Genomic DNA, 12711 nt, shown 5'->3' with positions numbered 1-12711 from the left:
CCATGGAGTGGCGTCATCCGGGATCACCTCAGAAGAAGAAACCAAGACTTTCACAAACAGCAGACCAAAAGGTGATGGCCTCCCTCTTCTGGGACCAGTGTGGTGTCATTTTCATTGACTTTTTGGAACACGGCTCCACAATTAACAGGGACTGTTACTGTTTGCCATTGGACAAGCTGTAACATGCCACCAAGACCCACAGACCACAGCTTCAGGATCAGCTCATCAGACTACACCATGACAATGACAAGCCCCACACAGTCCTTATGACATAGTAGAAAATCAGGAAAATGGGTTGGAAAATAGTTCTTCATCCTCCCAATAGTCCGGAATTGGCTCCGTCTGATTTTTACCTCTTTACTCATCTGAAGGCCTATCTGCGCGGTAAAACTTTTGATAGTGAGAAAGCCTTATTTCCTGTGTCCAGCAATGGTGTAAAAGTCAATCCTCAGAATTTTACCAAACTGTATTTACATCATGGAAAGAATGTTGGGCCAGATGCATCACAGCTGATGGAGGCTACACTGAGTAGGCTCAATATATAGCAAAATGTTCCAAGTATGTTACAAAAGATTTCGTTCTCCCCCTGCAAAAAACAAAAAAATTATAGACGACTGCGCAAAACTTTTCGAATGCCCTTTGTAAATGGAGGAGTCCAGACCACAAAGTAATTGTGGTTTTAGAAGTTGAGGAATAGCTCTCCCACAAGGCCCATTAAAAGGCTGACTTACCACAGGGGCATTCTGCTTCCTATAACCTGATTTGTTTTTAGGGCTGGTCCAAAACAATGAAAAAGCTATACGTAAAGTTGAAATTAGCTAGTGTGACAATGAACGAAATATTTTCAGGCGGAAACATATATGAAAGTTACGAAAATGAGCAAGCTTTCTACAATTAAGCTTTCAGGCTTTCAAATCTTGTCTGGTGCAGTACCCAAAAGTCTTTCCTTCTTATCCTGTTTGGAAAGTCTCTTCTGACCCAGGATTCTCGGTGACATTTCCATAACTCTCCTCATTTCCTAAACCTCACCAGTCCTTTTCCTTTGTCCCTCTTCCTTCCCCTTTGGCCCTTCTGCCAGGAGGAGGAGCCACTGGCTCCGAAAGCTTGCACATTTCCTTAACTTTTATACATATTTTCTCCTGTTGCTGCTTAGTGAGTAGATTTTATTATCTGCCCAATTATATTGTATCTTGCTAATTTAAATGTTTCTATCAAGATCACAGTGAATTGTGCCTCCTGTAGGTAAGTCACGACCAACTTTTCATTTCTCTTTAATTATAACAAACTTTTCAAATCAGTTCTTCAATTTTTATACAGTTACTAACAACATCTTCTCAAGAATCTAAACACAGCACGTTTTACACACACAGTGATACAACACTGGGAGTAAGTGACACGTAGTAAAACTTTGAACAGGTGCCAGTTTATTTCTAAAAACATACAGTACATTTCAATTTTATTCCATTCAACATCAAATCAAAATTCTGTCAAATTTACTGCAGATTTTGATTACCAACATCTGAATTAGTGTCTTTTTTATGCATAAAATATTATAGAACTTTCATACTGAATTACCCAATGGATTTTCAAGCAACATTCAGAAATCATATTTTTATTATATAAAATAAAGTCTCAGTAAAGGTGAATCAAGAAATATGAATAATTATCTATAACTCATGTCACATGGAGTCAGTATTGGAGGGAACTAAAGCCATAGTTGCCTTCTGGATTCAGTCAACTGCCATAAGTTCATAGGCAGCAATACTTCAGCAACTATGAATTGTGTGTACACACGGCCCATAAGGCTGAACAATCATTAATGTTTGCTAAGGCATACCCATTTCCTTTGGCAACACTATTACGAGCAACTCTGTACATAGCTGCTAGAACAAATGTAGGGCAGAAGTATTAGCATCCATTCTGATAATTCCTTTTCCCCCCCTGTTACTTAACATATCGCAGCACAGAACAAGCCAGAACAAAATATCAAACTAGCATGCTTATGTAAACACATTGGTTCACACTTGAATTGCAACTTATTGCACGTCAGTTGTCCGGTCTTGACAACAATCAATTTCTCTTTTTGCCATTGCAAAAAGAAATCAGTATCTAAGAGGCCCGATTTGTTTTAGTATACTCAATATAATATACATCTACAATTCCATAAAATGAGAGGATATAGACTTTGTAGACGAACTATTTACAAACAATCTGTCTCCATGGTTCCAAATGTATTTTGCTCGCAGAGGCAGGAGTTATTTTTCTTAAGTACAATTTATCTCAACAAAAATTTTAAGTCACACATAGAAATTGTGACCATATTCCACAGGAAATAAAGTTTTGTGGTGATTTAATTCAGTTGGTTGTTATCACTCTGAGTTACGTTTAAATTTAACAATTATGTATGACTATTGCACAGAATGCATCAAACATATCTGTTGGTAAATTATTTTGACCAGTTTGTTAATTCCACTCTTAGAGGCTGTGTGTACACATTACTTGCATACAAACAAATAAATGCATACTTTTCTCTGTGGCAGGACATTACAATACTGCTTTTACAATATTGAAATAAAATGTGTTGATAGATAAAGGATGTACTAAAATGAAAATATGTTTTAGTCTATAATGACAAATTATTTATTTATTTTGCCTGCTGGCAACCCATTTCAGTACACAGTACCATCCTCAGGCCAGCCCCTGACATGCAATCATCATGCTCGCTTTCCAGTTAGGTGTGTCAAATAAGTAACTGACACACCCACTTGGGAAGTGAATGTGACGACTGCGTCTTAGAGGATGGCCTGAGAATGGTACTGTGAACCAAAACTGTTAGTCACTAGGCAAAATAAATAAATTGTGCCTTTAGACTAAAACATACATTTTTTCAGTATCGTATTGGTCACTGTTCCACTGACAACATGATTCAACTAGCTTCAACATAGGAAAGTTCAATGTTTTTTTTTATTTTTTAATGACGAGTGGTTCAGACCAATGTCTCAGAAACATCTGGGGAATAAGAAGAAAAGTATTAAAAATATTGGAACAATACAAACAATGTATCAGACCTGTAGGATCCAAAATGTGACAGGACATGCAGGAACCAAGAATACAGACAATCATTACTTGAGGAGTTACATACAATGTTTTGAATAATGCTCCTTATCATTTTCATAAAAAAGAAATCTTTTATGGGGGGAGGGGGACAAGCCCTACTCAAGAGTCAGTTTTCAGCCTAAAAGTTCTTGCAATATAGATAAAATTACTTTTAAGGTTCTGATATATTTTATGGAAGCTTCTGGATGTTAAGATGACATAATGTATATAAACAAGAATTTTCAAAGGTGCTCGACATCTACAAAGGGAACTCTCATTCTAATTTAGAGCACCAAAAAACAGCAAATGAGAAATACCTTTCAAGTTCTGAGAAAAGTCATGGGAAGACATAGATGTCATGGAGACAACTTGATAGAAGAGACAAATAAGAAACTGCACACAAACAAATTACTCTAACCAGAACGGAATGTTGACTTTTAATTTTCTTATTAGTGCTTTACACTGGAAAAAGTCAACAAGAATCCACTCTCACCAAAATGTGGACAGTTGCTTTCTCTCTGTTTTGTGTCAGAGTACTGTGCAAAAACCTATGTACACAGAGCACACTACATATGTCTTTATAAGACATCTGAAGCTCATAATTTAAAATCCAATGTAAGTTGTGATATGAAAGAAAACAGAACACACATGGAAAAACTGTCTGCTACATTGGAGCATTTTTCAAAAGTGCAATATTTATTTTGGCAGAATAAGTTAACATAAATGATTTTTAACACAATAAAATATGTAAAGCACATTAAAATGGGCAGTAGAGGGATGTAAATAATAGATAATTGGATAATTAACAATTAATAAACACACCTTTAAGGTGAAGTACCAAGTGTTAGATTGTTCCACAAAAATGTGTGTATGTGTGTGTGTGTGTGTGTGTGTGTGTGTGTGTGTGTGTGTGTGTGTTTCATCCTACACATGTTCCTCTTTACATCTCATATGTATTCATCCTACACATTTCTCTCTACTTCTCAAAACTTTCATCTTATAGGTATGTTTTAGTCTGCTCTCTAAAACATAATTTATATCCCACTAATGGCTTCCATTTATCATAACTAAAGGACTAATATTAATAGTAATGAACTGGAACAAATGAATACCACCTATAGTAAGTAATAATATCCCCCACATACTGTATTACTTGCACTAATATGACCAACAATTAATGAATGTTGAAGGAAAAAAGTAGAAAGAAAAGAAAAAGGAAGTTTAACATTGGGGAAAAAATGCTACATTAGGACATTAGCCACACCACAAAACATATACAATGATGTTCCATAAAAATCACTATGAGACAACGTTTCCTTCAAGCTTACGTATTCACATCTCACATCCAATGCTTACATATTTTCAGTCTTTAAAATATGGAATTATAACATTTTTAAAGCCATTAATTAAGACTATAGTGACATAGTAAATCATGGTACCATAATAAATAAACATTAGAAAGTTGTTAAAGCAATCTCAAAGTAACAACAACCTACTTTTCTACTTTAATCTCTACTTTCCCTGAGCAGTATTAATTTATGTTAAGTTCCTTCAGTACAGCAAAATTTTGAATCTTGTTAAAGTTATGTGCAGCATAGCTTCATTCGTCTTGTACATCACTGATAATTTGGCCCTAGCAAACTGCATAAAAACATACAATTAATCAGTTACCAACAAAACTGATCAAATTTCACCATAAACAAGACTTTCTGGAAGCACATGTACGAATAAATAAATCCGCAAAATGACAGTATCATAATCTCTAATTTTTTGATTACAACCTATCTGTACCTGTGTAACAATGATGTAATTTGAATTTCTCAACAAACTGGCATTATGGTCTATATAAGATTTGTATGTCTTCCGACAGCTCATAAAAATAATTTTCTGAAAGGCACACCAATATGATGAAATGCATCTTTAGTAAACTTTTTAACTCCATGTGTTTTAGTCACTATCATATATAAGCTTCCTTCAAAATATTTCGATTTTCTTACTTCAAAGGTTTTATTTAAAGACTACTATACACTTTTTTATTCTTCCCAAAAACACTTTTTTTCCAATTTGTAATTCCTATGTACTTCTTCAACATTTCAGTCTTCTGTGTGCATTGTTTCAGCAGACAATACTTTTTACTGTCATATATTCCTGCAAACAGAAAAAAATTAACAAAATTCTGCATTCCACAGCATACAAATTAATTTTATGTTCACCATATATCAATACAATATATGCTCACTTAAAATTAAAAAATCTATGAAACTGCAGAGAGATACTGCAATTTTGAAATAGTTATTTTAGGTAATTGTATAAAAGTTACCAGTGATACATACATAAGTTTCCATTTTTTTACTCTTAAAATCCTAACATGCCCTATCAGGCTTCCCTCTAGGTATGAGGTCTTTTCTTATATATGGCACCCTAGTACTGGTTTATTTCCTACTCTACTTGTGTATTCCAATTATATCTAGATTCTTCTTCTCTGTTACACACTTGTACATTTGTAGAGCATAAATTTCTAAGACCTACATCCATAACTGACACACGCAGCTTTTTTCTGTTGACGGTGGCTTTCTTTTTTAAGGGCCAAAATGCTGTTTTGATTTACCTTTCTTTGGCCTACATACGTAAGTTTCTTTTAAACCTCTCAAGCCACCAGAAATTAGTTGATGATGTGACTATTCAGCTACTTCACTTAATCAGACGTCTCAACTGGACAAAAACTACCAGAGAGAAGTGAGAATAGTGGTTAAGGCAGTACAAAGTTGAAGCGGTCACTAAAGTTCATATCTACATAATAATAAGACTGCATTGAAGCCATTTTTTATTCTATACTTTCTAATGAAGGTGGTTGTTATAACTAGGTCAATTTGTAGAAACTATGCAGTAACAAACTGAAGCTAAAAGGTAAGTTGAGATGGCGCAATAGAATAAGCAGCAATTATAGTAAGCTGAGGATCCTTGTTTGTGTATCAGTCTGGCATACAATTTTAATAAGAGATCGGTGTGTCATGAAATAATAAGCAAAACATTACATCCAAACATCTCAAAGTGACACCTGGTACTGTCAAAAAATTGCCAAGTCTTGTTGGAACCTAAATCTTTTGATGCTGTGTCATATTCAGATATCACTCCCTATTTCTACCATGACACAGTCTCTCTCACTCTTTTTCTAAGATACTTTTTTTCAAACAATGGAAACTCCAGGTACAAATATCAACAATGTACGAAAAGACAGGTTGCTACTTACCATAAACATTACATGTGAAGTTGTAGATAAGACAAGTTAACAAAACACTTGGACTTAAAGCTTTTGGACACAGCCTCCATCAGAAAAAGAGAAACACGCACCATTCATCAACATAAGCAAGCACTCCTCACACACACGACTGCCAACTCTAGCAGCTCAGGCCAGAATGCACCTATCATGTGGGATGGAAGCAGCAATCTACAGAGGGCGGAGAAAGCAAAGGGATAGCAGTGTACAGGTGGAGGAGGAAGGAGAACTGTCCAGCAGAGTTTGCACGGACTAGAATGCCAGCAGGTGCAGCGTCAGGAGGTTGTGGGCCAAGAAGATGGGGAAAGCAGCGAGAAGAAGGAGAGGAGTGGGTGAAGATGGGCAGGTGCATTGGTTAAGTGCAGCAAATAAAGAGGGTGGGAGATGAGAATGGGGAGGAGGTGATAGGGCAGACAGGGTGGAAACTGTCGCGTGGAGGGTATGGGGACAGTATGCCTATCTGCAGTGACAAGAACTCCCATGCCCAGTATGCTGAGGATGTCACCAAGACTTTCACAGACAGATACTATCCCCCAGACCTAGTCCCCAAACAGATCTCCTGTGCCATTTCCCCACTGCCAATCCTCCCACCACTCCCAAGAAACAGCCACAAAGAAGTGTTCCCTTTGCCAACCAGTACCACCACGGAGTGGAACAATTGAACCACATCCTTTGCCAGGGTGTTGATTACCTATCATCTTGCCCGAAAATGAGGGACATCCTACCTGAAATGCTTCCCAACTCTCCTAAAGTGGTATTCCATCGACTACCCAATTTCCACAACATCTTAGTCCACTCCTATGGCACTACCACTCCCAACCCCTGGCCACAAGGAGAATATAACTGTGAAAGACCCACATGCAAGACCTGTCCAAACCATGCACCCAGCACTTCCTAGTCCAGTTCTGTCCAGGTTTATCCTATCCCATCAGGGGGAGGGCCACCTGTGACTGTCCAGGTTTATCCTATCCCATCAGGGGGCTGTCCAGGTTTATCCTATCCCATCAGGGGGAGGGCCACCTGTGAAAGCAGCCACATCATTTACCAGCTCTGTTGCAAGCACTGCACAGCATTTTACACTGGCATGACTACCAACCAGCTGTCTACAAGTCTGACAGGCCATCATCAAACTGCAGCCAAGAGCAAAGTAATCTGTGGCACAACATACAGCTGAATATAAGTTTGATTTCAACATTTGCTTCGCTATCTGCGCCATCTGGATCCTCCTCTTCACCACCAGCTTTTCTGAACTGCGCAGATGGGAATAATCCTTACAACACATTCTCCATTCCTGTATCTCTTCACCACCAGCTTTTCTGAACTGCGAAGATGGGAATAATCCTTACAACACATTCTCCATTCCTGTATCCTTACAACACATCCCCCACTCTCATAATTATCCTGGCCTCAACCAATGATAACACACTGTCCCACATTCTCCACCCAACAGTTTACACCCCCTCTGGCCTATCACCACCTCTATCTTCTCCTATCCTCTTTGTTTTCTGCCCTCTGCCAATGCACCTGCCCACCTTTTCCCACTCCTCTCTTTTTCGTTCCATTTTCCCTACCTCCCTGGCTCACAACTTCCTTACAGTGTATTTGTCGGCATTCTAGTCCTTGCACACTCCGCCAGACAGTGCCCCCCCCCCCCCCCCCCCCCGTACACTACTATCCCTTCTCCTTCCCTATCTCTCCAAATTGCTGTTTCCATCCCACATGATAGGTGCATTCTGGCCTGAGCTGCCAGAGTTGGCAGTCATGTGTGCGTGAGGTGTGATTCCTTTTGTGTGGATGAATGGTGTGTGTTTCTCTTTTTCTGATGAAGGCTGTGCCTGAAAGCTTTATGTATAAGTGACTTAATTGCACCTGTCTGCAACTTACCCTTTAATCTTTATGGTAAGCAGCAATCTATCTTTTCCTACAATGATGATACACTTTTTTTTCTTTTCTATCCTGTTGCTGGACAATTCCTCCTCCTTTTATAATAGCTTTCAATTTATGATTCAGCTTGTTATCTCTTTTCCTTATATTTAGCAGTCTTTTGGCAAAAGATTAGTTTCATCTTTCTACATTACCAAATCTTACTTCATAATTTTTTTCCAAATTTATAATAACTACTCCACTTTTTCTACTTCGTTTATTTATTTCATAAACAATTACTCTACTTTCTTTCTCGTGTGTTTTGTTTAATGTTGTGCTTCTTTCTTACATAATGAGATAAAGTAGTCCTTCATAACACTGCTTTCTTTTCTTCTAACTTCCAAGTGATTACAGCAACTTCTCATGACTTCTTTATATTGTCCTCTAGTGTTAAATTTCTCTTCTACTAAGTGAATCTTGCTTCTTTTTTCTACTAAGATAACCTTTCTTCTTTTTTCTCCACATCAAGAAAATGATTAAAATCTGTAGAAGACAAGATTTCATGAGAACAAAATCTGTGTCTTTAAATGCAGTAATACATTAATAAGACATGTTGCTGAGATGAGCCTCGTTTGTGAAATGATATCCACAAAATAGGTTTTGTCTATGCATACTAACAAAACAGTGATGCTAGACTCTGGACTATGGAGGTAGCAGAGTACTGTTCTACTTAAGACGAATTTGAATGATCACTTCTTTCCAATTATTGGTCAAATGACATACAGAACAACTCAGGAACGAAGTGCTCACCCTGGAACCATTCAACTCCTGGTAGGGTAGCCTAAGACGTTGCTTTGACAAGTATATTAATAAGACAAGACACTGAGATGGGTCAATGTGACATCGTGATATTCTGCGAATCATAAAGACAAAACTACTTATGATGTTCAAGAGAAGTTGATCCATGTATCTATGGAAAACTTAGAGGAATTTATGTTGGTTCTCGGATCCACAGATCTAACACCTGAGGATACTACGGCTTGGGCAGGTAAATCAGTAAATTAACTGGCTGTTGCTATCACTGGCAACAGTCGCTGGCATAACACACTGGGAGGCTAGCATGTGGCCCGACACGAGCATAAACAGAGTGCTCACTGTGAGCAATGTAACAATGGTTACAACAACAAAAAATAGTTGTCCAGCAAACAAGTAACAGCAAAACTGGACATGACCACTTCTAGCTCTGACATGTCAGTTGTGGCCGGGAGTCTGTGATGGAAGGATTAATTTTCTTTATTATAACAATGGTGCAAACATTATGCAGGAGCTATACACTGATATCAACAACAGTAGTACTGACTGTTCGACCAGTTGGTCGGTTGATTTGGGGGAGGGGATCAAACAGTGAAGTCATCAGTCTCATTGGATAAGGGAAGAATGGGGAAGGAAGTCAGTCGTGCCCTTTCAAAGGAACCATCCTGGCATTTTCCTGAAGTGATTTAGGGAAATAACAGAAAACCTTTATCAGGATGGCTGGACGCGGGTTTGAACCGTCGCCCTCCTGAACGCGAGTTCAGTGTATTTGACCAATCTGCAACCAACATGTGGATAACGAATTTAACTGTCCCAATAACATCAGACACAGGCTAGGCAGTGTATGTGATGTCTACCAACTTACACAAAAGAATCTGTGAACAAATAACAGTTCCATCTTTACCAATGAGATATCTTCCGGGAGCAGTTAGTACCAGAACTAAGAATCTGAAAGTACAGACCAACCTCAATGTTATGCTAGGTAATGCAACAGTAGAATGCACATTCCTATTGGTGGACAGTCTTACTGTATACTACAGTATCAGCACAAAGTTCCTTACATAAAAGGATGCAAAGCTCAACTTCCCTTTAGGAAAGTGCTATTTATGTTAGACAGCATTCAGATTTTAGAGAATTTACTTAACGATGCCCATTGGAAACACTGCCAGGATATCAGGGTAAAGTGGATCAGTAATGAGACACACGAAATACATAGATAACAGCTTGAAGCTACTGCCGTTCCTTGCGCAAAGGAGCACACTGAATCAAAAGTTACACAGTCAATCTCTTTAACTGGAAACTAGTGCTCTTAGCTATTGGAGATGTTACTTAGGTACACGTATGTGTTTGAGGAGAAGTCTGGAGCAATCCCTCTACCAGCACTGCCTAAATGTCGTGCCAAACACAGCATTCTGACACAGTTTATATTCCGTTCCATGGTCGAAAAGATGTGCTGTACACAGAGATTAAGAAAGTGCTTGAATTGTACACAACAGAACCCTAAGACAGTCCATACTTAGCTTGCTTCTTGCGACAGTGAGACCTGGTGGACATGTTAGATTAGATTAGATGCAAGAGTTATTAATCTGGTTATTGTGCCTGATATTGATTATTGTGAGACCAAATAACATAGATGAGTTCCATGTGGTAGCTGTACATTGTTTATACATGCAGAGAAAGAGACCAATTTAACACATTGCTTTTTTGTCTTTATGTGAATTCATGTGCATTCATAGCAGCAATTGACTCTGCCCTAGAACCTGAGATCCTAGACTAGGTGACAGTTTGTGGATGATTTGCTAATAGCAACACAAATGGAATCAGATCAAATTGCTCAGACAGAGAAAATGTTAAATTCTAGCAGGCTAGAGTAACTGTCAACCTGCAGAAATGAAAGTTCAGACAGGAGCAAATTAAGTTTCTGGATTATCTAATTACATCCAATAGTATATTGACTGACAGTGCAAAACTAGGTGCAACAGCCTCACCCCTCATACAAGGAAGCAATTGAAAGGCTTCATTGGTCTCGGATCATACTACCATTAGCTAAATTCAGAAAACTTTTAAACTTATTGAGGAAAAAAGTACAGTGGCATTGGTCATATGATTGCCAAATGGCATTTGAAAACATCAAACAAGCGCCTGTTAGCTCCAAGACACCCAGACATGTAAGTTGTTTCTTTTTTTTTTTATTATTGTTGACTGATGCTTTATGTGCCACTTGTGGGCTTGTCTCTTCCAAGTCAGGGGTGTAGATAGAGTGCCTACATTCTGTATTACCGCTTTCATGGATCAGATCCTGTCTATCTGTGAGACCGCATAATCAACCACTAACTTAGAGACGCTCGCAGTTATATGATTATTTAGAAAGCTCCATGATTACCTAGCTGTAGCCCACACAAAAGTTTACTGAGATCACCAGGCACTATGCTTCCTACTAAATTGCAAATTATTGCATGCATGCCTAACTAGATGGTCTCTAATACTCCAGGAGTATAGTAAGGACAATATAATGGCCAATGCCGGAGCCTTAATGTTTGCATGAAAACTACAATATGCAGAAGCAGTCTTCATATTTTAGGGTATTACTAATGATGGATGAAGTTCATAGGAAATATTACTCAGATTTATGCAGAAATATGGCAAGGCTAAAAAATGCAGATCCCAGTGGGACCATGTAAAACAATAACTGCTGTAAAACCAGAATTAAATACTTACCAAGCATTATACAATAAAAAATGTAGTTTTTCTCTACTGCCATAACCCAGAATCCGATCAGTGGTGTGTTTGCATCCCTACAGATTGAGGAGGAGGGAAAAAACTGATCTGATATACTCACTGTGTGTGGGAACACTTTGATGATATAAAATGTGCCAGCAAAATCGGGACTGATTGTCATTTTCTGTACATGCATAGGAAAATGCAAAAATTACTGAGAACCTGCACATTTGCCAAAAGACAAAACCATCGAAAAGGTGCTGTCAACCGTTGCAGACAGTACCAATGGATGTCTTGTGACCTAATTCCCAGAGCAGGTTCATATGCTAAGTACCTTTTTTAAAAATTTGTTAACAAAATATCTAAGACTGTATTCCACAGAAAATGTTACAAGTTCACATATAACAAAGAAGCTAGTGGACAATTATATCCCAAAAGTAGGAAAGCCACTTGCTTTGCTCCCTGATAGTGTCACACATTTCACTAGCTGTCACTGGAGAACTTTTCTGCAACACCAAAGTACAATGCAGAAGCAAACCTTGTTGAACAGATGTTCAGGGAGTTAAATAATTTCTTAAGGGTGTACTGTCATAACAAGCAAATGACGTGGATCAATTATGTGAATCATTTCAAGAGATTATGACTAACCTTCAACAAACATCAGCAATTTGTGCTCGAATCAAGTTAATGCTCAGGAAGGAAGAGAAAAATGTATGGGTAAATTTACTCACTCAGATTCCAAGGAATGCAGGTTTTTTTTTTTTTTCCCACAACTACAATGGTCATTAGCGCACAGACTAAGTTATAATTGCACCGCGAGGCACAAGGTTAAAACAGCAACTAAAAGGGACAACACTATAAAAGACATATTGACAGGCATAGGATTAAAAAAACAGCATAATCAAATGTCCTTAGACAGGTTTGTCAAGTGGATAAAACGAAGA

General features: G+C 38.1%; 1 protein-coding gene across 2 annotated transcripts in view; it reads right to left on the bottom strand.

Moving 5' to 3' along the window:
* Window positions 1-1401: 1401 nt before the first annotated feature.
* The window catches only part of LOC124802992 (malonate--CoA ligase ACSF3, mitochondrial), an 86675-nt gene continuing 75365 nt past the window's right edge, over window positions 1402-12711 (bottom strand). For both annotated transcript variants that reach the window (XM_047264092.1, XM_047264091.1), the window contains exon 11: window positions 1402-5244. The gene's annotated coding sequence lies outside the window, so the exon portion shown is untranslated. The remainder of the gene's footprint in view (window positions 5245-12711) is intronic.

This window comes from Schistocerca piceifrons, chromosome 6 (assembly GCF_021461385.2).
Source record: "Schistocerca piceifrons isolate TAMUIC-IGC-003096 chromosome 6, iqSchPice1.1, whole genome shotgun sequence".
NCBI lineage: Eukaryota > Metazoa > Arthropoda > Insecta > Orthoptera > Acrididae > Schistocerca > Schistocerca piceifrons.
This window is presented reverse-complemented; position numbering and strand designations above follow the sequence as displayed.